Here is a 21,342-nt window from a genome sequence, read left to right as displayed (position 1 = left end):
GATTCACCAGTTCAGAAGAGGAAGATTATTCCTGAAGATGAGGGAGAAGTTTCTTTCTCAAATTATTTTTATTTAATTTCTAGTTAGTTAACATACAGTGCAATATTGGTTTCTGGAGTAGAATGCAGTGATTCATCACTTCCATACAACACGCAGTGCTCATCACAAAGAGTGCCCTCCTAATACCCATCCCCCATCGAGCCCATCCCCCACCCACCTCCCTCCATCAACCCTCAGTTTGTTCTTTATCATTAAAACTCTTATTCTCTCTCTCTCTTTCTCTCTCTCTTTCTCTCTCTCTTTCTGAGGGAGGAGATTCTTAAACCAAAAATAGCTTGTTAGAGCAGAAAAGTCATTCCTTCCCCAGGGCAGGGAAGGAAGTCCAATACAGGCTGCTCATTTTCCACATCTGCCCTATGAAGGTTGCACGTAGAGCTTCCTCCACATTCCTTCCCCGATTCCAGGCCTCCAAAGCCTGATTAACACACTAGATGGCGCATAAACACTGTTCAGATTATCCACACCTACAGGGACCTCTCACCCATCCGTGACTTCCATTTATTGTATCATTCTCTTAAGTTGGGTTTCCCCAAAACAAGAATGTGAGGGCAAACAGATTATTTCAGAGGTGGTCCCAGGAAGCTCCCACCAAGGAGTGGAAAAGTAAAACAGGGAAGGGAAGGAAGCCAATCTAGGGTGAACTGGGAAACAGTGGCTCAGTCCCACTGGAGAACTCTGGGGACTATACAGAACACTCAGCAGAGTTATCTTCCACAAGTTGGGGAGGAAGGGAGGATTTCACCCTCCAGCTCTTACCCATTTTGGCAGGAGCTGTTTCTAAGAGTCTCATCTTCTGCCCCACACACGTGGGCAAGCTCTCAGATGGAGAATCTCAGGTCCTTTCCCTAGGAAGCCTTCATTGTACAAAGGAATTAGGGAAGGCTAGGGGGATGTGGTTAGGCATCACAGCATCTGCTGTATTTTCCCTCCTTTATCCACCATCAGTTCATCACTCTGTGTGGAGCCCTGTGCCAGATACTGTAACTTCAATGGAGAATAACAGATACTATTTGTGAGCTTCTGGGGCTTAAAATCTAGCAGAGAAGTCCAATGTTAATTAAAGAAGCATGCCAGTATATAATAAAAATCGTTAAACAGGTGAGGTGAAGAAAAAGAACTGAGAGCTCTGGGAGATGATGGCAGGAAAACATACTCTAGTTTGAGGAATCATGGAGGGCTTTCTTTGAGGTAGATGTGAAAGTTACCTAAGTAGGGGTGGGGAAGATATCGGAAGAGGGTTTCAGGCAGAAGAAATAGCGTGTGCAAATGCCCTGGGACACCAGGGACCTTAGTCGTGCAGTTGGAGATCAGAGAGCAAGAGGGTGATTTGGGGCTAAATAGGATTAAAGAGGTAAGCATGAAGTGGTGTGCAGTTCTGTGTAAGCTGTGCTCAAGGTTTTGGTTTCTAAGAGCAATGGAAGCCATTGAAGATTGTTATGCTAGGAAATGATATGATTAAAAGTTTTAAAAGATTTTGTTTTTTTAAGAAGAAAAGATAGCTGTTAGGCAGAGAATGGATCAGAGTGGGAAAGAGTAGAAGAAGGGTTGATGGTGGCACTTCTGCTCCAGCCAAAACAGAGTAACAGGAACCTGGTTGATTCTCCAGCCTGAAATACAATCAGCCAGAGCATATGGAATAAGGGTTTTTAAGACATTGAACATAAGTCAGTAAAGCATAGTGATCCCTGAGAGAGAGTCAACAAACGCCACAGAGTTTACAATGATCCCAGCTTACTGCAGAGAGAAGAGTTTCTAGCCCATGGTGCAAGGAGAGGGAAATCGGGCAGAGAGCAGAGTCAAGAAGACAGGGCCAGGAGTCTTGGGAAGCCAGGGCATCTAGAGTTCCAAGGACAGAGTACTAGAAAGGAAGGATCTCAAACACACAGAGAGAGGGTTCTAGAGCTCTGCATAGGGGCCCCCTGGAGTTTTCAGTTGAGTATTGATCCGTGTATGAGGAATCTCTCAAAGACCAAAGGAAGAACCACCTGAGAGGATTGAGGGGAGAGTGCCCAGAGCTCACACAGGGCTGAGAGATCTAAAACCTCTGTCTGAATAATTAATAAGACAAGTGGACAGAAAATCAGTAAAGATACAGAAGACTTGAATAACCCTACCAACCTGACCTAATTGATATTTATCAAATATACTACCCAACTATAGCAGCATATTCACTTTCCCAAGTGCACATGGAACATTTACCAAGACAGACAATGTTCTGGTCCATAACACAAGACTCAGTAAACTTAAGAGGATTCGAATTAAAAGTGGGTTCTCTGACCACACTGGAATTAAACCAGAAATCAGTGATGGAAACATACCTAGAAAGTCCCCAAATTTTTGGAAACTAACATACTTCCAAATAACTCCAAGGATCACAAAGGAAAACAGAAAATATTAACTGGATGAAAACAAAATCTCAACATACCAAATTTCGTAGATGCCACTACCATAATACTCAGAGGGAAATTTATAGCACTAAAGGCCTAGATTTTAAAAAAAGAAAGGCTTCCAACTGATGACTTCAGATGCAGTTGGTGGAGGGGTGGGCGGTCAACAATACCTTGGACACGGGTCCCCGGGAAACCCAGTCTGCTTACGCTGGAGCTCTACTGTGACAAGTGGTGCCCGTGACACCATCTCCTGTCCGCACGGCTTATACTCCTTGGGATGTGCAAGTCTGGAAATAAAAGTTTCTTTGAGAAACTTTTCATATTTACTGAAGCAATAACATGTTCACTGCGGGCAAACTGAAAACCACTATAAGCTACAACAGCGCAACTTAAATTACCCTTAATTTCACCAGCCAGAGAGCACCAGCGTTGGCCCTTTGCTGTATCACTTTCCAAACTGCTTTCCCGGTGTGGGCACACCAGCGTGCAAAGTGAAGTCACGCTGCACACACTGTTTTGTAACCGCCTTTTCACTCGCCAACAGTGTCACGAGTGTCTTGGTAAGAGGAGTCTTCAGGAAATGACAGCAATTCTCACAGGAATCGCTGAGGTTGCTGGCTCATGAGCCTTGGCCCAAACCATTTTCCTCTAAGTGCCTTAAAGATGAATGCAGTCTTAAATTGAAATGTTCTATTTTTAATAAGCCCGTGATTTTCTTTGTTTCCATGGGTACATGTTTTTACTTAATGTATTGGATTCCACTGGGGTGACTCTAATATGCCAGTAAAGGGAGCCCATTGGTCATTCTCAGGACATAGAGAAATTGTTTATTTTATAGAGGTTAAAGAAACTTTAGCAGTGATGTAGTCTAACCCCCTTATTTTATGGGTCAGAAAATTGAGGTTCAAGCTAGATGGAATTGGATTTGGCTAATAAGGCCTGGAAAATGACACGTCTTAAGACCCCAGACATGGTTAGCACATTTTTCAAATGCTTTCGTCTTGTGGGAATGGTATAACCACAAAGATCTGAGGGCGTTGTGACATTGTGACAAGATAAGCACCCCTGATGTGAACATCCGATTAAAGGACACCCCAGCTGTCACCTTCCCTTTGCGGGAAGCCATACAACCCCAGTGGAAACTCTGGTCATGGGAGCTGATGACAGAATGGGATCCCTGAGATCTGGGGCAGCAGGGGTCAGCTCTTAAAGAGCCTTAAAAACCAAACAAAGAGGGGCACCTGGGTGGCTCAGTCGGTGAAGTGTCCAACTCTTGAGTTCGGCTCAGGTCATGATCTCATGGCTTATGAAATCGAGCCCCGTGTCCGTCTCTATGCTCACAGCATGGAGCCTGCTTGGGATTCTCTCTTTCCATCTCTTTCTGCCCCTCCCCCACCAAAATAAATAAATAAACATTCAAAAAAATAAACAAGGGGTGCCTGGGTGGTTCGGTCAGTTAAGCATCCAACTTCAGCTCAGGCCATGATCTCACAGTTCGTGAGTTCGAGCCCCACATCAGGTTCTGCGCTGACGGCACAGAGCCTGCTTCAGAGCCTCTGTCTCCCTCTCTCTCTGCCCCTTTCCTGCTCTCTCTCTTTCTCCCTCTAAAAATAATAAATAAACATTTAAAACAAAGAGTTTCAGGCTTCATTCCTCTAGCAGGAATCACCTGGGATCTTCTTAGTATGCAGATTTTGAATCAGCGGCTCTGTGAGCAGAGCCCAAGAACCTACGTTTCTAATAAACTCCCACATGATACGATGCTGGTGGTCTGAGGGGCACACTTTGAGTTGCAGTCTTAGGTCCCTGCAGTCACCAGCCACATGTGGCTACTGAGCATGTGAAACGTGTCTAGTGAGTCTGAGGAGCCAGATTTTTTATTTTATTTAATTTTACTTCACTTAAATTTAAGACCTAAACATACCCAATTTGTTGTTGAAAAACTTTTAAGCGTGTTTGGATTCACTTGAGCATGTGACTCAACAATCTCAACTGTAAATTTTATGACATCTCAATACAGATCAAAGTATGTCCGATAAGCATGTAGCATCTGAATTTGAAGCGCTTGAAGTACATAGTACACACCAGAATTCAAAGATTTAGCATGAAAAAGAATGTAAAATGTCTCATTAAATTTTTTTTTAAACATTTACTTATTTTTGAGACAGAGAGAGACAGAGCATGAACAGGGGAGGGGCAGAGAGAGAGGGAGACACAGAATCCGAAGCAGGCTCCAGGCTCTGAGCCGTCAGCCCAGAGCCCGACGTGGGGCTCGAACTCACGGACCATGAGATCGTGACCTGAGCCGAAGTCGGACGCTTAACCGACCGAGCCACCCAGGCGCCCCATGTCTCATTAATACTTATATTAGTTACATGTTGAAATGGTATGTTGGATATATTGTGTTTAGATATAAATTACTAAAATTAAGTTCACCTGTTGCTTTTAACCTTTTATTTTTCGTTTTTTTCCTTTCACCCGTTTAAAATGCAGCTGCTAGAAAATGTAAAATTACAGGTATGGCTCCCATTGGTGGCTTGCGTTCTATTTCTGTTGGGCAGCACTGCCAATGAAGGGAGATGTTATTTCTTACCTTTCTTCTAAGGAGAATTCCTGGGAGTAGCTCTTGGTTTCTCCATTTGGAGAGTTGTAAGCACATGGTGATCCTCCCCGATTCCTCATCCCTCATTCATGGGCAGATGAAGGCATCATGGGGCAATGGTGTGATGTGTCCTGGGACACTACTCTGGCTGATGGAGGGAAACATTTATTTGAAGAGGCCCATGGCTCCACCTTTCCTTGACCTGCATCTGTCCATAGGCTACACCTTGCTAGGAAATTTCATCAATTCTCCTTGTGTTTCTAGCCAAGAAAAGAAGACAAATGGATGCATCTTTAAGACATGCACCTCGGGGAACTCAGAGCCCAGGCTGTCACAGCCCACTTTCAGGTTCACCTGTAACCATGGCAACTCTATTGACGCAAGTTGCCACGGAACATCATTTAATCTGGATCCGATTTTTTTTAAAAAAAGAAAGAATGGAAAAACACTCAGCTTTGTCTCAGGAGACTATCTGGAGATGGAATCTCTGGTGATATGCTCTTAACTACCATATTCATTTAATTACTTTGTGATTTCCTTGGGGAGGTATTTCTGTCAGGAGTAACTTCCTAAGAAGACGGGGGAGTGTTTGCCTGGAAACGGTTGGTGTTAAGGAATCTAATGGCTCACATGACCTTGAGCTGTTCTTAGGTGGGAAGATTTTCACCATGTCCCCACAAGTCCATCTCATTTCCACTATGTTAGTTCAAATGGGGGAAGTATCAGACTCCTCATTTCAGAGCTGGAAGGTGCTTGGATGGGAAAGTAAGATGAGGGAGGTAGAGAAGAGATCGGAACCCACAAGGGGTTTAGGTCTTGGGTGTATACAACCAAAATTAGGGTGGGGGGCAGACAAAACTAGGAGGGCATGAGAAGGAGATAAAATCAAAGAAATAATGGAAAAACCCTATAATCTTACATTTAAAAAAATTTTTTTAGAGGGAGCACATGCATGTGCACTTGTGTGAGTGGGGGAGGGGCAGAGAGAACAGGAGAGAGAGGATCTTAAGCAGGGTCCATTCTCATCGGGGAGCGCAGTGACATGGGGCTTGATGCAGGGTTCCAAGCCGTGACCCTGGGATCATGAGTTAAGCCAAAATCAAGAGTCCTACACGCAACCAACTGAGCCACCCAGGCAGCCCTGTAATCTTACATTTAAATAGGAAATGTCAGTAACTCATTATTTCTTTTGTTTCTTTCTAAAAAGCAGTTTTTTCAAGCTCTATTTGCTGAAAAGGTCTAGTAGCAGTGGCCTTCATGTCTGAATTTTAGTCTCTAAATGCCATTTCCCACTCAAAGGTATCAGGGCTTCTTGACAAATGGCTGATTCCATACCCGAGGCAGAAAGGGTACCAGATGACCCTGAGGCTGGTAGATTTGCTAGAAAAGGAGGAAGATATCAAATGTTAATGGAATCTCATCAAACACACCCAGAGGTCAACTTGAGGGTCTCCCGCTGGCTAAAAATGGAACAGTTAGATACAAAATAGTAATGCAATGGGCTGCAACTGGAATTGACAGAATTGAAAGTCAAAGATAAACTGAGAGGGTCCCACCACAGCACCGGGGACTTGCTGCCTGGGCATTCTCTGATTGCTAGACTGTGTGTGGGCCTGTGTTGGGGGCAGGCCAGAAGTTCCAGGGAGTCCGTGACCCCAGGCAAACTTCAACTACTAAGGAGAAGGAGTTAGTGCATAAATATCTGAGCTTCCCAGACTCTTGATGGGACACTTCTGAGGTGGGTCCCCAGCAAGACAGACCTCCGTTGTGCACAGCACCAGTATCCCCTGCAAATCTGATCATCATCATATTCTCTGTAGGCTTTCCTCCTTTCTTGGACTCTCTTGCAATGCTTTTTTTAGGATCGCTTTCCAAATAAACTATTTATACCCAAATCCTAGTCTCGGGGTCTGTTTGGGAGAATCCAACATGACACAGATTCTCTGACAAATTGTGACTCAGTGAAGTAGGAGCATAACCACTCTCTAGGTATCAGTCCCGAGATATGTACAAATGTCAGGGAAGATGTCCAGGTGGCAGTTTGTTTGCAAGACTTAATATAAATACGACGTTGCTACCTTTTCTTTCATTGCCATTCCTGGTTTCCTGTGTGCGTTGGTCATTTCTCAACCAGAGGAATGGATTATTAATCTACACTGTAAGTAGAAGCTTATTAGACTCAAAAACTAAAATTAAATATGCTTTATCAAAGTCTAGGAGCAGGGGGAATAAGAGAGGAATTTCCTCCCCTGAGGAAAATTCCTGTTCATACAGGTGTCAAAATAGCTGTCTAAAGAGGGACCAGGCCACAAAAACAATCTGAGCAAGGCCAGGGTCAAATAGGCATCAAATGAGCAAATCAGCCAGTCAATATTGCCTCCAACTGCTACATTGCTTTATGACCCACCTCAAACATAGTGACATAAAAAATGTTCATTTTCCTGTGACCATGGATCAGTATGTCAGAAAACCAGAAACAACAAACCAAAAACAGCTTCTCTCTTCATGATATCTAGCACCTGAGATGGGAAGTCTTGAAAACTGAGGGTAACAAGAAGTCCGGGTTTAGAAAACAGTTGAACTGGGTACTTCGAGTCTGATGATTGATGTCGGCTATTAAACGGCCCTGAACCAGGGCTTACAGAAATGACATGTACATGGGCATGGACTTCCTCACACCATAATGGCTGTGATCAATATAAAGCAACTCAAGGGGCGCCTGGGTGGCTCAGTTAAGTGTGGGACTTCAGCTCAGGTCGTGTCTCATGGTTCGTGAGTTCAAGCCCCTCGTCGGACTCTGTGCTGACAGCTCAGAGCCTGGAGCCTGCTTCAGATTCTGTCTCCCTCACTCTCTACCCCTCCCCTACTTGTCTCTCTTCTCTCTCAAAAGTAAACATTAATTAATAAACAAATAAATAAATAAATAAAATAAAGCAACTCAAAATATCAGGAAGGAGGTATATTGCCAGGTATGAACTTCACTCGACCTCACATATGCCTTTTGCATTAACGTCACAAGTTAACCCAGAATCAAAGAACCCTAAAGAAAAGGAATGCATTTATTGCCAAGGATGAGCTTGAAATATGAGGACACCAAAGCCATGAGACAACCTACCAAAGTTTGGAGAGGATAACTAACCAGAAAACAACCAGGAAATTAAACAACTTACTAATTACAAATACTAACCACCCAAACACCCTTTCACCCTGCAGTCGACAGATGGAGGAGTATGGAATGCCTTGCCAAGATAAAAGAGGCTTGGGTGGATGGCAGGACAAGCCTCCGTCCAGAGACGACACCTGGCCCCTGGGCGACTGGTCAGCGTGGGACCCGGTCAGACAGCCTAGGAGGATGGGGTGTGCCCGCGGCCCATCGGAAGCTGCCACCCCCGCAAGACTTGGGGGCAGGGAGGCTGCCACGTCTCTGAGGGCGATGAGGCCGGTTGTGGACCCACCCGAGCTCCGATGGCCCGGACGGTCCCCGCTGGCCCGAGCAGGCTGATGGGGTGAGTGCTGCCTTACCGACGGGCCCGCGGGCACGGTTCAGGGGAGCCAGAGACCTGGCACAGGGCAGGAACGCGGGCAGAGCGGGTCACGGGAGCGGGCTGTTGCTGGAACCAGTCACGTGCCTGAGTCCAAGCGCGACAGTTCAGCGGGGCACACGTCGTCCCCTTCCCCAACGCCCCCCGCCCCCAACTCGCGCCCAGGGCGGAGCCGGGAGAGCCCGGGCTCCCTTCCCGCTGGGGGCTGGGGCGGGGCGGAAGGGGCCCTGGAATAGCACACACCTGGGACCCCAGCGGTCGGCCAAGCCAAACGGAAACTGCCTGTTGTCCATGTCATCGTGCCGCCTCGGCCGTGCAAAGCGTTGGCCGCCTCGGGCTCCCTGCACCCCGAGTCCAAGCGAGCTGGTTGGAGCCGTGCGCCCCCTGCCGCGCCACACGCCTCCTGACTGGCCCTTTGTTCGGAGGCCTGGCGCGCCCCCTGCCGCCCGAGGCCGGCGCGCCAGGTGTGGCCGGGGCACTGCCCTGGCGCTCGGAGGCAGGTCACGGGGGCCAGGGAGCCCTGGACCCGGAACAGGGCCGCCGTAGGGCGAGGCCAGGGTGCCAGGAGCCAGGCCTCCGCGGGGAAGCGGGATTCTGCCCGGTTCCAAACCGTGTTTGACCCCAGGGCGCCTGTATTGCCCCTGAAGGCCAGGCTGGAGGAAAGACGACTACCTTGGGAGAGCGGGGGGCCTGGGTGAGTGGCCTGGGCTTCCCGCAGCAGGAGCCCCCGGGGGCCTTGGTTGCTCTGGGCGCCAGGGCCCCTATGGAGGAGGGAGCCAGTTCCCATGGAGGCCGACCGGGGCCCGCTGACAGCTGTGGCCATGGCGGTGGCAAGAACTTGAGGGGCAGCTTTTGTCTGGCAAGAGGCTATGCAGGTGCTCTGGGAGCTGCCCCGGGGGTCCAGGTGCCCGAAGGGGGCTGCCGCGGTGCGGTGCGTGCAGCACTTGCTCAGGCCAGGCAGGTTCAGGGGAGCCCGGGACCTGGACCCTGGCGGGTGTGTGGAGAAGCCTTGGGGTGGCATCTGCCCTGGGTGGGTGGCAAAAGACACCTGCCGGCTTCCAAGGGCTGAGGGGCACAGCCGCCCTTCCCTCAGCAGCTAGACAGAGGGGCGCTAGTGTGGATTGCCTTGCCAGGATAGCCTGGATGCCTGGTGGGACTAGCCTCCAATAGGAGACAACATCTGGGACCCTTGGCCACTCCTCAGCGTGTGATTCAGTCATAGTGACCGACTAGGCAGATGGGGCGTCCCCATGGTAGACTTCATGCTTCCACCCCGGCCATTTTTTGCCCTAGACAATGATCGGAAGATGGCATCTTGGAGATATGCTTTGTAGCCCTCATTTTCCAAAATTTCTTACCAAAGTAGTATGAAAAGTTTAGTCTTTTCAGTCTTCAGTGAACATGTGGTCAGGTTGGCTTCTAGAGAACAGTGTCTGTGTTCTCCCAAGAAAGTGTGAGGTGCATCCAGTTTTAATCTGTGACTCCTGCAACACCAACACCATCTCATGAGATAAGACTTTTCCAGCACTAATAATCACGGTTAAGAGATTATTTTTCTTTTGGTCTAGGATCTTTTATGACAAATCCCTAAGAGCTGGCACGGCTGGATAGAGTGTGTTGCTTGCAACTACATGTACTTGACCCGTAGTCCGTGTACTTTCCTGGCCACCAGGGTGCACTCGAGCCAGTGTATTCTCCAGATGGTAGACCCCAGAGAGAATATTTTATTGTTTGCAAGGCCAAGCTCACAGGACATGTAAATGGATAAAAGGAAAAACCTCACATAAAGGACATGTGGTAAAATGCTATATGGAGTCCAGCCTGATGTGAACTGTGAACTTACCAGTTTGTGAGGCGAGCTCCATAAACAGGTCAATAGGGCCTATGCCTGCATTCTTCCCATGTGGTTAATTCCTTTTCATGAGAAATGACACTGAAGACAATGGCAAAGAAAATGTGACCATCTCTAGGTAGAACAGGATCAGTCAAGCCAAGAGTACTCTATGGAATTTACTAGTGTCGCTAAGCCCAAGGAAATGGTTCCACAGTTATTTTCTTTTACTAGTATAAATTTAGTGTGAAAACACCTCTCACCATTCTTGCTTCTATTAGACCTACAGGTAGAGAGCTGGGAGTAGACGGGGTGCTAACAGGGTGGGGATTATTACCTTCTGCCAGCTTTTGTTTGAGCTTGTAAGACTTCTCAGGTGTAGCAGCATCCAGCCAGTAAAGTTTGTCCTATTGTCTATTCCAACTGCTGGGGAGGAAAAATTTACCTCTACTTATCAAGGTTCCCTTAGCTGGTTTGAGAATTTAAGTGATAGGAAACAGATTAATAGAAGACAAAACCACAAAATTTAACTATGTGTGAATGGAGGCTGAATGCTAAATTTGAGAACAAAAGGCAAGCAGCTTTTTCACTTATTATTATTATTTACTAAAAAAATGTTTTTATGTTTATTTTTGAGAAAGAAAAAGAGGGGTGGGTGGAGGGGCAGAGACAGAGGGAGACCCAGAATCTGAAGCAGGCTCCAGGCTCTGAGCTGTCAGCACAGAGCCCGACGTGGGGCTCGAACTCACCGACTGGGAGATCATGACCTGAGCCAAAGTCAGACACCCAATCACCCAATTGACTAAACCACCCAGGTGCCCCAGCTTTTCCACTTTTTAGACAAAGGAACAATCTGTGAGGAATTAACATGACAAAGAAAATGAATGGGAGCTTCAGTTAGTAAGGAAATCTAACAGAACTTGGGCTGGGGAAGTAAATTAGTAAAAGTAACAAGATGGGTTTCTATAGCTTTCTTGGCTCTGAATTCTGTTATCTCTGGTGACAAGGATGACTCCTTACTTCTTGGTACAGGGAGGGTGCATTTCACATGGGAGATTTATTTCCTGCTTTCTGGAAACAAAGAAGGCATGTCAGGGAGTTGTCTTGCCTGGGCTGTTTCTTAAGTACTTTTAATTCAAAACAATCAACTTGCCAATGTGGTCCATTTACAGTCACCTACCCTTGGCCCCTCTATGTTCATTTGTGGAGATTTGGGCTTGGGAGTAGGCAGATACCTTTGGACCTACAGTAGTCCCACCCATGACCCAGCCTGTCCTGACACTTGCCCTGTTCCAGGTCTCTGGCTACCCTAACCTGTGGATTCACCCATGTACAGACTGCAATTTTTCAGCCAGCCCTTGGCTACGAGGACCCTGCAGGTCTGTGAAACTCAGGCCATTCCCAACCACCATTAATATCTCCAGGGGGTAGAAAGCCCACCCTGAATATCTTTCTAAGGGGTCAGCTTTCAACTGGCCACAGTCAGTCTCCATTTAGACTGGCTGCCTGCTGGGGTCCCAGACTTACCAGTAATTAAAGCTCCCAGGTATCTCTTGTTAGAATATACCCTGGTCAGTCGGCCTGCCCAGCCCAGTCCCAGGCAACAAAATGCAGATTCCCCCAGCTTTGCCTTCAGAGGGAATAAACACATTTGTGTAGGTTAAGTGTTGGAATTAGGCAAATGCTATGGACCCCCATCATTCTGCTTCTGAGACCTAGCCTTTCCCAACTCTTGCTTGTTTCATTTCCTGGCTACCCTAAACTGTGCTGCCGAGGCATGTCCAGTTCAAAACACTTGAGCCAGCCTGAGGTAACCGGGGACGACCACAGGTTTAGTGTGGAGGGGACAACCCTGAACTGGAGCTCACCAACCGTGAGATCATGACCTGAGACAAAATCAAGAGTCAGATGCTCAACTGACCTAGCCACCCAGGCAGCCAATTCTTGAAAAGGGAGGGCATTTTTATCATAGGATTTTAAGAAAAAGGAAAATCTCTCAGAGCCCCAGCAATAAATGCACTATCCACCATTTGCAGCCAATGAAAAACTGTCGCGATCTAAGCTTCTTCAGTGAACTTGTGTTCAAGCAATCCTCCCCAGTTTCCTCCTAAAACCTAATCAAACCTGGGGCACCTGGGTGGCTCAGTCGGTTAATCCTCTAACTCTTGATTTCAGCTCAGGTCATGATCTCATGGTTCGTGAGGTGGAGCCGCACATCAGGCTTTGTGCTGACAGCTCAGAGCCTGGAGCCTGCCAGGATTCTGTCTCCTCTCTCTGCCCCTGCCCCCTCACACTCTGTCTCTCTCTCTCAAAAATAAAATAAACATTAAAAATAATATAACAACGGGGTGCCTGGGTGGCTCAGTCGGTTAAGTGGCCGACCTCGGCTCAGATCGTTATCTCGCGGTCCGTGAGTTCGAGCCCCGCGTCTGGCTCTGTGCTGACAGCTCAGAGCCTGGAGCCTGTTTCAGATTCTGTGTCTCCCTCGCTCTGACCTTCCCCTGTTCATGCTCTGTCTCTCTCTGTCTCAAAAATAAATAAACGTTAAAAAAAAAATTTAAAAAAAAATATATAAAAACCTAATGAAATCTGACCTTCCCTTTGTCTCTTCAGACTTGCCTATGGCTTGCCATAATTTGCCTGTCCCGAATTACAGTGCCTCTGTTATTCCCAAATAAATTCATTTTGCTAGTAAAATAATTGCCTGTTGTATCTTTAAGGTTTATATTAAATGATGTCGGAGAAGTGGATCCAGAGAAGATCCCCAGCAACTCAAAGGCCTGTAAGCAAACAGGAGTGGGTAACCCACAGAGCCCACTGGGCTAGCTCACTACTTTCTAGTCGACCTTGGAATTGGTATTGCCAAAATTAAGTTGTCAGGACCTCTATTTAATGGTCTTAAAGAAAATTAAGTGTTTATATAAGTCAAATATAGTCCCAAAAATATAGCAGTGAACCTAAATGTTTTTTTCAGTTCATAGGATCTGAATCTCTGATAAACACTAATTTAAACTTGTTGGTTTAAGAAAAATAGGCCTGTCTTTAGAGTTCAACATTAAATATAATGCAGAGAAACAGCTTTTTCTACCTGGGTTACTAATCAAATAAATCCATACTATCTTTATAATACAAAATTTGTCAACAAGAGAAGTGAGATGATGGTTAGCTGTTTAGTGCCTAATCCCGAGTATATTTGCTGAAAGCAAATAATGTTAATAAATGTTAATAAGACCAAATTTTATACTAAGTTAAACTAAATGATGGATATTTATTGAATACCCAAACCATTTCCAAATAACATAAACATTAAATGCTAAACATAAGTGCCTATACTCTTGGCTTTTTAATTTTCACAGAGACACAAAAAATATTTGGATCTATCAATAAACATGTTTAATGTCACCTTGAAAAAACTGAAATACATTTACAAGTTTGCTAATCCTACTGCAGGGTGCTAACTTACGATGGCATATGATTGCCTGCTTCCTAGTTTTCACTGAAAAACCCCCAAGATTACAAATACTGTAAAATACTGGAAGAAGAGCTGAGAACACATCATGAACAACGACAAAAAGAACACAGAATAATTAGCATAAATTATAAACTCTGCACAAACTGCACATTTACTGCTGAATTCAGGCAATTGCAGCAGGCATCCCTTGGAAGATGAGAAACCACGTGCTCCCATGAGACCTTTCTCCTCCTCTGGAAGGGTCGACTACAACTTCCTGTTTTTCAAACAGAGCATTGATGAATTATGATTAACAGCTATGTAGAAAATACCTGTATTATGTATATCCACATAAATAATGGATAATATACTTTCGGTTTTACCTACACTTTATAAATATTGTAGATTACAGTAAAACCTTGATTTGCAAGCATAATTCATTCCAGAAACATGCTTGTAATCCAAAGTACTTGTATATCAAAGCAAATTTCCCCATAAAAAATAATCAAAACTCAGATGACTCCTTCCACAACCCAAAAATATTCATATAAAAATGATTACTATAGGGGCGCCTGGGTGGCGCAGTCGGTTAGGCGTCCGACTTCAGCCAGGTCACGATCTCGTGGTCCGTGAGTTCGAGCCCCGTGTTGGGCTCTGGGCTGATGGCTCAGAGCCTGGAGCCTGTTTCTGATTCTGTGTCTCCCTCTCTCTCTGCCCCTCCCCCGTTCATGCTCTGTCTCTCTCTGTCCCAAAAATAAATAAAAACGTTGAAAAAAAATTAAAAAAAAATGATTACTATACTGTAATATAATACAAAATAATAAAGAAAATAAAAAATATAAAGAAAAATAAATTAACGTGCACTTGCCTTTGAAAACCTTTGTGGCTGGTGTGAGGGAGACAAGAGAGAGGAGGGTTGTTTGCAGGACTTTCACTGTCACTAAGAGAATCGCTGCTCTCTTGTTGGCTCAGTGGAATCCTTTTCTTTTCTTGATTTCAGCTCTTTTCTTGATGCAGCTTTAACAAGGAACCTATCCAACGCGCCTGCTTTTGCCTCCTTTGGAGGAGTTCGCGGAAATGTGACATTGGCATTAAACAGATTCATCGCTCGCACTGCGACAGCCTTATGTGGTGGTGCCTTTCTACAAAATTCTGCACTGTTCCCCACATTTTACACATCTCCCTAATCTCCTCTGAAGTGAGGGGTTCCTCCATCTTTTTCTCCTCTCCCTCTGCAGACGAAATGCAGACGTAGACTTATAAAATCCTGCAATTTCGGCCACGCGCGTACCTCATTCGTACTTCTCCATGATTTCCTTCTTTTTTTAAATTTTTTTTTTAACGTTTATTTATTTTTCAGACAGAGAGAGACAGAGCATGAACAGGGGAGGGTCAGAGAGAGAGGGAGACACAGAATCCGAAACAGGCTCCAGGCTCCGAGCAGTCAGCACAGAGCCCGACGCGGGGCTCGAACTCACAGGCTGCGAGATCATGACCTGAGCCGAAGTCGGACGCTTAACCGACTGAGCCACCCAGGCGCCCCCATGATTTCCTTCTTAACTGGCACCGTAATCATCTCCTTCTTACTGCCTTTCTTTTCAACCTTTTTCTGCATGGGGGCCATTGTATACGCTCACACGGATGTTGACTACAGTACAGCATTAATAAACTATTGTCATATACTGTATTTAATGTAAGTGGCAATAAAGCAGCAGAGGAAAGGGTCTGTGGAAAAGCAGACCCTAAGGAAAGCAAAGGACCGTCCACAGGTGCTTTGAAGTGACAAAAATACACTAGTGCCAGTGGTGGGCACCTTCCAATATTCTGAAAAACTACTGATTTCTGCCAAACACTGTGGCCTGAGACCGAGGATCCAAGCATGGGAGATGATCACCCACAATCCTGCAGAGAGAAAGAGAGAGTGAGAGAGAGAGAGAAGGTCCATTGGCTCAGTTGTGATCATGTGACATTCAGCATCACATACTACTCGTATGGCAAGACATCGCTCGTTTATCAAATTAAAATTTATTAGAAATGTTTGCTTGTCTTGCAGAACACTCACAGAACAAGTTACTTGCAACCCAAGGTTTTAATATATCTCTAAATTAAAAATAATTTCATAAAATGCAGAATAGTATATTCATGGCATATACTGAATATAGGAAATACACATCAGTTTATTAAACTTCTATTTCAGTTATTTAGACGGTTTTCTATATACAGGTACATGCTGGACCATAAAGTAGACTAATTTCTTACTTTGGAATGATCCAACATGTTTGAAAGCCCCCACTCTTATATCACAGTTGGCTGAGGAACAAAAGTGTCTGAGCACCAGCTGAAGAGGCCAGAGTGAACACCACCACCCACCTGTCCTGTCCGCCCACGGTGGGAACTCCTCACGGCCAGGCTGTCATCGCTCTGGGATAGGCTCAGACTTTATTGCCTGGTCTTTTCCGATCGGCAGCCAGGCAGCAATCTTTGTTTAAAGGACCTTACTTCCCCCCTTTCTTACAGCAGTTTGCAGAGCCGGGAATTCTGTTGATAGCTTCCCGGCTACTTATAGCTCCGTCACCAGTTTAGAAGTGGTTCCATTTTTCAAATCTTTACTCTGCCCACGTGACTTAAGAGAAGCCTCTTCCACAGTAACGTGAGGATCCTGTTGCCCTGGCCTGTCCTATCACTCCCACTCTAATGGAGCACTGTCACCATGAGCCCACAGATGCCAGTGAATCTCATACTTCCATTTCTAAAGAAAAGCCTGTGTGTGTTTTGGTGTGTTTTTTTTAAACCATATAGAAATTTCTATTAACCTCGGGTAATGCATAAGCAATTAAGCTATCCTCTGAGAGTAAATCTGTAACAACCATCATGCATCATATCTAGATAAGCTATATAAGTTTTTGAAATTTGGAAGCTAATAAAGTTGAAATTGTCAGCAAAAAAAAAAGTTTTTAAACAAAACCACTAGAAATAATAAGCATGAAAGAAAATGGGCATATATGAAAAGGAAAACAGGATTTTTTTTTTTTTTTTTTTTTTTTTTTTAGATAAGGAATGGTATGAAGGACATCCTTGTGTGTGTGCATTTTGGGGTGGGAATGGGGGTAGAAAAAAAAGTAATTTTTTCCTCAAGTAAATACATTGTTCCAGAATGAGAAAAAAGATAGGACAGATCTAAATAGATATAGAAAGTTGTAGGGGCACCTGGGTGGCCCAGTCAGTTGAGCGATTGACTCTTGATTTCAGCTCAGGTCTCTGTCTCCCCTCTGCCCCTCTCCTCTGCTCATGTGCACTCATGCCCTCTTTCTCGGTCTCAAAAAAAAAAAAAAAAAGAAAAAGAAAAAAGGTGTAGAAGGTTTGTGGAAAAAGAATCTTGAGAAAGGACTTTTATATCTGGTCAAGTTGGCTAAAAGTTAAATTGTTATTATAAGGGTTTTAAAATTAAGCCTTACTACCAATAACATACTTATGTAAAACTAAAAATGATCTCTTATCTGTTAAAAGGAAAAAGTTTTCTTGGACTATTGGTCTGCTTTTGATAAAATATTGTGAAAGGTTTTACCTTTTAAAGAAATCTAATTAGAAAGCAAAGATTTTGTGTTTTATCAAAATAATTTCTTGTACTTCATGTTCATCTTTACCATCAGGTGTTTGATTACTCAAGTAAACTAAGTCTTCTGGATATTAAGAGAGCTAAGTTTTAGCAACAATGATGTAACAACACATTGTATTTGCCTCTGAAATCTTTGTCACTTTGATCCAATAGGCAAGTAAATATTGTTTCAAAATGGTCTGTGATCCTACCCGGTCAAGTGTCCAAAACCTTTTGATACTTTTTGACAAACTTCCCCAAATCAAATTCTAAAATTAAGTTCTTTTGACCTAAAAGTGACTTGGAGAATATAAAAGGGGAGATGTTACGCTAATTAGCATTATTTGATATGTTATATTACATGGGCAGCAATGTGAAATAAGAATACTAAGCCTCATTTTTGTGGTATTTGTATATGCATACATTATAAGTGTTCTAGAAATTCTATAAAATCCTGAAATTTCTAATGTCCTGCTACAATGTTATCAATCATAATTCTGGTTCTCTTGAGATGTTTGTCACGGAAATAACCAAATTTCTTTGTCAGTGATCTAACGAACTCTCCTCAGATCTCTAACCGTTGCTATTTGTACGTCTTTTGTCAGCTACAGATGATTGTTTCAAGAGCTTCCTCCTGAAAGCGACTCATGACGAAGACTTTGACAAATGCTCTGGAACACAGGTTTTGATCAACTGAAGATCACAGCACTGCACTGATAAGAATTTCTAAAACTGTCATGGAAAACTGACTGCTTTCATATTCTGCTTTCCAGAGCTGAAGGTCCCCTTTTCTCCTCTCCTTTAAAGCTCTCTATAACGTAGGGTAATTTGGTAAAGTGTACCTTTACGACAAAGGTTGAAACATGGATCTTTTTCTCCCTACCCAACCCCTCCGGATTCTGAAACTCTTCTCCAGTGTTCTCATGTTTCACGACCATGCGTGTATTTGCAGAGACTTAGTAAGAATCTTTTCTCCTTGTAACAGAGCTCCCACCCCCACCAGGCCCCTGCTCTTTGACCTGCAGTCGATAAAAGGAGATACACTTCGACACTGGAAAGGCCTAATTGCTTCTACTAAAAGGACAGCACTTTGGTCGTCATCACACTGCTGCTCCCAGGAGATGGGGACCTTAAACATCGCACCTTGCAACCTGGGGACTTCATCTACTGGAAAAGACATCTCCGCAAAGACACTCTTCAGCTCCACTGGGAAGACCCATAGCAGCTACTGTCAACCAATGCTTGTGCCACCAAACTTCAGACTCTTGGGTTCATGTGTCACATCTAAAGACAGCACCAAACCCTGGCTGGACCTGTACCCCAACTGGTGACCTGAACGTAAAGATTTCTAGGAATTGAAGCCAATGACAGCTGAAGGAGACAGCTTTCCCAAGATGGCCAGGCCAAGCCAGTATACCTTTTTCTCCCCACCGCTTCTTACTTTGTTATTTCCCCCCCCCCCACCCCCCTTACTCTTGAAAACGCAATGCTCTTCTCCACATTTCTCTGTCTAGTGCAAAAGGCAGAAACCTCTGAATGTTGGATCGGTTGCCAGAAATTCCAATCTGTTTATGATGTCAGAGGCCCCTTGGCCTTACCTGTAATTATTTTCTCTTCAGTCCCTAGGCCCACTGCTGACTTACCTGTAAGCCCATGGAGGTTACCTGTCGGGTTAGGTTGTTACGGCCAGGTGTTCCCATGCTGGTTTCAGCCTTTCCCCAGTTGTAACCGTGCCAGCTCAGGTAAACACCTCAGCCTCTGTCAGCCCCCCTTCCCTCACTCCCCGCATCCTTTCCTTACCTAAATACAATCTGTTTCCCTGCACCCAGGGGGAAAAAACCAGGTCTAGACTCCCCTGTGAGGTTTTTAGAAAAAAAATCCCTTTAGGAGGGAATAATCTCTCACAGAATGTTACCTCAAACTTTCTGAGCCATAACTTGAAAGGGTCAGTCAGGACATTCGGCTAGTGAATCTATCAATAACCAGACCTGAGCTGGCGTCCCCGAGGCTCCACCTGGTTCCATTTGTGTTTGTTCTGGACAGCACTTCTCAGGGGCATATGAATGTTGGCAGCTGGCCACTTGGAGGTCAATGCTCACTGGAACATTTCACTGTCCCTGTTAATATGCATACCAAATCAGAAGCCTCCCCTCCTGTCCACTCCATTGAGCCTCCATGGCCGCTACATGGGAACTTCCAGGACACATATATGACTCTGGTTTTCCTCCCTGGGCAGAGACTTTCTCCCATACATTGGAGGAAATGCCAACCAATGCAAGATCGGGAATCTTTCCCAAACATTAGGAGAGCTAGCTGGCCCCACAACCAAAGCACTAACAGCCCAACAATGATCACTGGACTCTTTGGCTACAGTAATTTTGGATAATGGCACAGCCCTTGATTATCTACTAGCTGAACAAGGAGGAGTCTGGACAAGAGTGAATACCGCCTGCTACACGTGGATAAATTCCTCTGGGGAAATAAATACCTACCTGCATAAAGTCAGAGAATAAGCACTTTGGCTGCAAAGAATTCTGCCTAATGACCTATGAGCCTTAGATCTATTTAACTATCGATTTCATCTTTTTGAAACTAACAAATTTCTGGAACAGGAAAAGAAAGAAAACTCCAACTGGCCTAGACAAATTCGAGCTCAACCACCAGGGGGACGCCTGCACAGCTGAGCCATAAAGTGCTGGACAGTCACCTCAACTTCATTATAACGTTAGGATCTCTGCCCTGGGGCAGGAACATAAGCTTCGTTAACATAACCTATGGTGCATATATAGGTATGTTTTCTAAGTGCACATGCACAAACCTATGTTTGCCTTTTATATGCAGTGATGAAACTCCCCCTCTGAATATTCATCTCAAACCCCCAAGTTAAAAGAATTGGTTCAACCCTTCTTGGAGAGTCATGGCTTTGGAAGTTATTCCCCTTGATCTCCTTAGTTGCTGCAAATAAAGTTTCCTTTGTGTGACAACTCCATCTAGTGTAGTCCATATCTGCAACTTACCAAGAAGCAAATGTACATCATTAATTTGGTCACAGGATGGGACACTAGTCCTTCCGAGGAATTCAAAATCTCCCCACTCTCTTTAGGACAAGATCCAAAAGAGCTAACTCTGGAAAAGAGCATGCTAGTGTATGTGGATGACATCTTAACAGCTAGCCCCAGTCACATTCCTGACAAAAATACTGTGTTTATGTTAAAGTTCCCAGCCAGAAAGGGATAGAAGGTATCAAAAGAAAAGGCCCACATTTCTAAGCTGTAAACGACTTGGGGTTTATTATTTCCAAGGGACAAGGAGGCCTTCCCCAAGAAAGAAAAGTGGCAATATGCTAGCTAGCCCCACCAAAAACCCTCCAACAACTGCATGGGTTTTGGGGAATGGCTGGGTTTTGCTGTATCTGGATTCCTAATTTGGGGCTAACTGCAAAATCCCTTGATGATAAACTCCAGGAAGCTGAGACAGATCTGAGTGGGATAAATCATGTGATCAAGCCTTCGATACAGTGAAAGCCATACTTACGAAAGCCCCGGCCGTAGCATTACCAGACTATGACAAGCTGTTTGATTTGAATGTGCATGAAAGACAAGGAATAGCTACAGGGGTGTTAACCCAAAGCTGGGCCCTCAAAAAGAATGATAGTTTATTTCTCTTAACAGATGGACACAGTGGCAAGGGGTTGGCCTCCCTGCCCGAGAGCCATAACAGCCACATGCCTCCTGATGAAAGGTGAAAAAGCTAATCATGGCTCAGCCTATGACAGTTTGGACCCCATATCAGATCTCTGGTTTACTGGAAACCAAGGGGCATCGGTGGCTGTCTCAACACAGAATACTGCAATATCAAGCCATGCTGACAG

The 21,342-nt window shown here is 44.9% G+C and overlaps 2 protein-coding genes and 1 long non-coding RNA gene across 7 annotated transcripts in view; 1 reads left to right on the top strand and 2 right to left on the bottom strand.

Moving 5' to 3' along the window:
- Window positions 1-8,802, bottom strand: part of POMGNT2 (protein O-linked mannose N-acetylglucosaminyltransferase 2 (beta 1,4-)) — a 49,343-nt gene extending 40,541 nt beyond the window's left edge. For 3 of the 4 annotated variants that reach the window (XM_045037744.1, XM_045037745.1, XM_045037746.1), the window contains exons 1-3: window positions 8,508-8,792; window positions 5,044-5,200; window positions 2,658-2,737 (exon numbers count right to left, since the gene is read on the bottom strand). The gene's annotated coding sequence lies outside the window, so the exon portion shown is untranslated. Of the gene's footprint in view, window positions 1-2,657; window positions 2,738-5,043; window positions 5,201-8,507 lie in introns of all 4 variants that reach the window. The other variant, XR_002745500.2, reaches the window with a different exon arrangement.
- Window positions 8,803-15,541: 6,739 nt separating this feature from the next.
- Window positions 15,542-21,342, bottom strand: part of LOC111562314 — a 9,235-nt gene continuing 3,434 nt past the window's right edge. The window contains exons 3-4 of the long non-coding RNA XR_006585622.1: window positions 18,615-20,597; window positions 15,542-15,778 (exon numbers count right to left, since the gene is read on the bottom strand). This is a non-coding gene — a long non-coding RNA (uncharacterized LOC111562314). The remainder of the gene's footprint in view (window positions 15,779-18,614; window positions 20,598-21,342) is intronic.
- LOC109491568 overlaps window positions 19,103-21,342 on the top strand; it is a 19,400-nt gene continuing 17,160 nt past the window's right edge. For both annotated transcript variants that reach the window (XM_045037749.1, XM_045037750.1), the window contains exon 1: window positions 19,103-19,213. The gene's annotated coding sequence lies outside the window, so the exon portion shown is untranslated. The remainder of the gene's footprint in view (window positions 19,214-21,342) is intronic.

Source organism: Felis catus, chromosome C2, assembly GCF_018350175.1.
Source record: "Felis catus isolate Fca126 chromosome C2, F.catus_Fca126_mat1.0, whole genome shotgun sequence".
NCBI classification, from domain to species: Eukaryota; Metazoa; Chordata; class Mammalia; order Carnivora; family Felidae; genus Felis; species Felis catus.
Note: the sequence above shows the minus strand (reverse complement) of the source record. Positions and strands in the feature narration are given on the sequence as shown.